Below are 4,632 nucleotides of genomic sequence, written 5' to 3'. Positions count from 1 at the left end.
TCGCCACGTAAATTCTACGATTTGTTCCGTAAAAATTAACCACCCGTCTGATGACACACCGCTGTGGGGACAACAAGTCGTTCCGTAATTTTTTTCTCCAACGATTGAGAAATTTTATGGAACGGAACGTAGAAATAACTCACCAGCTTCATAAAAACTGTTGAACGTTCAAGAATTATTGATTTTGGAGGCATAATAAGTCGGCAAGTTTCTGTAAGATTTTAATTCTTCGGGAAAAATTACGTGACAATTTAGTACTTTGTTCGGTGATGAACCTGAAAATTCACTGAACGTTTCAGATTTCTTATCTTCCGTTCGTATAAAAATTGCCGGAAAACGATCTCCCATTGCAGATTACGGAACTCACAATTCGCTCACCAATTACGGAATCGACTCAGAAAATTTAAGTCACGGTATCGTAATTTTTCAGGTAAAAATTACGCAACACTCTGAAAAAATTCTGTGACAGTTCCGTAAAATTTCTTACAACCATATTTCGCTCCGGAATTACGGAAAAGATGCGTAATTTTTATTGAATATTTCTCTCCGTGTATCTATTGAGGATCCTTCCGGCAAATAAGGAGAAAAAAATTCAATAAAGATTACCAGAAAACGTAAAAATCACGGTTCGAAACGTAATCCGCGAGCGAAGTAAAATTAAATAAAAAGTGTGAGTTGGAACTGAAATTGTATGACTCGCCACGTAAATTCTACGATTTGTTCTGTAAAAATTATCCACCCATCTGATGACACACGGAACGTAGAAATAACTCACCAGCTTCATAAAAACTGTTGAACGTTCAAGAATTATTGATTTTGGAGGCATAATAAGTCGGCAAGTTTCTGTAAGATTTTACTTCTTCGGGAAAAATTACGTGACAATTTAGTACTTTGTTCGGTGATGAACCTGAAAATTCACTGAACATTTCAGATTTCTTCTCTTCCATTCCTATAAAAATTGTCGGAAAACGATTCCCCATTGCGGATTACGTGAACTGTTCCGTAATTTTTACTGAATATTTCTCCCCGTGAGGAAGGCCCTATTGGACTTGGAAAATTGCTGAATTCACAGCAAAAACAAATGTTTGAATTTCACACACGTTTTGTAGACATTTTTCAGACACTTAAAAACATCAGAATAAAATGCAAACGTGTCTGAATTTCAGATAAACCGGTGCTCAAACATCTTAATTCATGTTTGAAATTCAGGCAAATTTTCATTTTACTCAGACGTTTTTTAGTGTCTGAAAAATGTCTACAAAAGGTGTGTGAAATTCAGACGTTCCTTTTTGCTGTGTTTAGCATTGTCAGCTACTCTGAAAGAAAACATGAACTCCACCGAAAAATGATATGTAATAATATTTGAAACAACGTGAAAATGATTGGAAACATGGAGACACTCCATCAAATTACTAAAACGCTCTGCAGCAACTAGAAACTACTTTGAATAGTGTAGCTCAGCGTGAAAGAGTGTACTTGTTAAAAATTCACCGATTCTTTTAGCATGACGCTTTTGTGTTTGAGTTACGCGCCGCCTCGAGCGTAAGGTAAATGCGTGCAAGCTCGTATTTACACATAGCCATCGTGCTCTCATTGTTTCCTCTCTCTTCTCAACAGTCGGGAATGAACCGGTGTTTTTCAGTCTCTTGTGCGACTGATTCATCGTCCCGATTATTCGACATCAAACAATTTTCCTGAACAGAGGGAAAGAATCTGATTGACGTAACAACGTACCACCGACAATCACAATGGATAATTGAGGAGGGAGTTTAGGGGTGTTACGGACTGAAAGAAACGAGGAGAGGAATTATCTGGTTTAGAAGACTACACGGTTAAAAATTTTCCTCTGACTTTTCCGTGCCAAGTTACGGAAATTTTTGTCGTGTCCTAGTTCCACTGAAATTTCAGGAAATCTTGTCATTGAAAAATCAAATATTCCATTGATTTTCTGTTTGAATGATCTGAAAATCAATAAAATACTTGACTTTTCTGTTCAACTATTCCGTGAAAATTCATAAACACCAGGAAAATTCAGGGAAAAAATGGAAATTTTATGTCATATTGTGTTTCAAAATTCATATTCCATTGAAAATTCAATCAAGTTGCACAGGAAACTCATGAATTTCCTTGAATTCTTCCAACAGTGAATGAACAGTAATTTATTGAAGAATAAGAGAGAAAAATCCCATCCACATCAACTGGTGCTACGACAAAGTGAATTCTTGAGCCGCAAGTTAAGAAACTGACAATTTTTTAATGTTCACATCTCCGTTGAAATAGTACAATGGGATTAAAAATCCCTTGACTGAGGTTTCGAAAAGTTAAAAAAAACCATAAAAATACATAAGTCACAGTAGTATCTCAATATTTCACTGAAATGTTGACAATTAAAAGAATAGAAATAATGGAAATCTCATTGATCTTATGCTCTAAACGGACTAAACGGATGAAAAAGAAACATTTAAAAGGATGGAGTGTCCAATTAAAATATAACTCTGTGCCTCGAGATATTTTTTAATGTTGTTTTATCCTAAATAGGATACTCACGATGAAATTAAAAAACAATTGTAACAGTGTATTCTGTGAAAATTCAGAAAAATCAGGAAAATTCAGGGAAAAATTGTAAATTCATGTCATTTTGTTTCTGACTATTCATGTTCCACTGAAAATTCAATCAAGTTGTGGAATTCGCATCTCACTCGCAGTGAAAACTCATGAATTTCCTTGAATTCTTCTGTCAGTGAATGAACAGTAATTTATTGAAGAATAAGGGAGAAAAATCCGCTTCACATCGACGGGTGTTACAACAGAGTGAATTCTTGAGCCACAAGTTAAGAAACTGATAAATTTTAAATATTGATTTTTCCGTTAAAATAGTAAAATGGGATTAAAAATCCTTGGACTGAGATTTCGAAAAGTTACAAAATCCATAAAAATACATAAGTCACAGTAGTATCTTAATATTTCACTGAAATTGTCGGCAGTTAAAAGAATAGGTATAATAGAAATGGTATTGATCTTATGCTCTAAGCGGACTAAACGGATGAAAAAATTATTAAAAAGGTTGGAGTGTCAAATTGCAATATAATTTTGTGAAAAATTGTAAATTCATGTCATTTTGTTTCTGATTATTCATGTCCCACTGAAAATACAATCAAGTTGTGAAATTTCCATCTCACTCCCACTCTCGCTCAAGAATCAAGAATTTCCGTGAATTCCACTTAAAACTTAAAATTTCATAACCATATTTTCCCTAAATCCGACTCTTATGAGATTTACTCTAATATTTTCTATGGAATTTCAAAAATTTCCAAAAGTGTACACACTGAGAAAAAAAATTACTTTTGCCAAGGAATCATTTTCTTGGGAGAAGAATTTATTTTTTGCGGAGCGTATTTCTCCAGGCCAGTCATTATCAAGGAGTCCAAGTCCATCTCTAAATATTACAATTATGTTCAATTATGGAATGATTATATTACATATGACCTTGAATGAGCTCCATTGATAATTATTAACCTTAAAAATTATTTCAAATTATTATACGTTAGAAAACCTCGAATTTGAAAAAATTGAAAAATAATGAAGCGTGTTCATTCAAGGTCATATGTAATATAATCATTCCATAATTGAACATAATTGTAATATTTGGAGATGGACATGGATCACCTGGGAATGACTGGTCTAGAGAAATAAGCTCCTAAAAAAATAAATTTCCTCCCAAGAAAATGATTCCTCGGCAAAAGTTATTTTTTTTTCCCCAGTGCAGGCACTTTGGCTCAATGTCACAATTAATTTCGTTCAATATCTACTACAGTGGAAAACCCTCACCCCCAGTTCCCGGCAAAAATCCATCCCCGTTATTCCCTCAATTCATCATTTCACCAGCATAATCTTTCCTTCCTCCTCCTCCGCATTAATTAAACCCCTAAAAATCTCCGAGACGTACAAAACCACCTCGTTCCGATTCATGCGCATGTTTGTATATCCAAGAACCGTGTCAGTAGACGCAGTGCGGTAACACGCACGTTTCTCGAGGCGCATTTGCGATGCAGCGGCCCCGAAACGATAAATTATCTCGTTCTATCACCAGCCAGTGGCAACCATGACCCCTTCGCCCACTGTCTATCCTCTCTTATTTTCATTCACACCCTCCCCCCTCCCCGCTCCCCGCTGACCACCCCCCCGGCCCTTCTTCACTACCGGACCAATCTATGAACTCGTTTGCGATTAAATATTTCACGAAGCAGAAGACGCGATAGCGAAACTAAAAAAAGAGCCCAGAAAATGAAGGGGGCTATAAAATTGTTTGGGAGTTGAGCCAAGTCTTTGGTGCAGAAAATCGACTTCCTTCCAGCTTCTAGTAGGATTAGTGGTGCAAGCAGAGAAAAAGAAAAATTCCAGGGAATATAAAAGAGTGTGAGGGGACAGTGAAAAACATTGGGGATATAAAGGGAAACACTGGTTGCCAGTGAATCTCATGCCTCGATCAATATAATTCTATTTTGAAGGGGGGATTTATCGAATTTCTTCGCTCTGACACTTGCCGGTGTAGAGAGAGTCGGGAAGGTGCAACATGTGTTGCTACTGAATTTATGGACGTAGATTATTCAGTTCAACTCTTTAAATTTATCG

The sequence above is a fragment of the Diachasma alloeum genome, unplaced genomic scaffold (genome assembly GCF_001412515.2).
Source record: "Diachasma alloeum isolate Michigan unplaced genomic scaffold, Dall2.0 Dall_scaffold_00379, whole genome shotgun sequence".
NCBI classification, from domain to species: domain Eukaryota; kingdom Metazoa; phylum Arthropoda; class Insecta; order Hymenoptera; family Braconidae; genus Diachasma; species Diachasma alloeum.
This window is presented reverse-complemented; position numbering follows the sequence as displayed.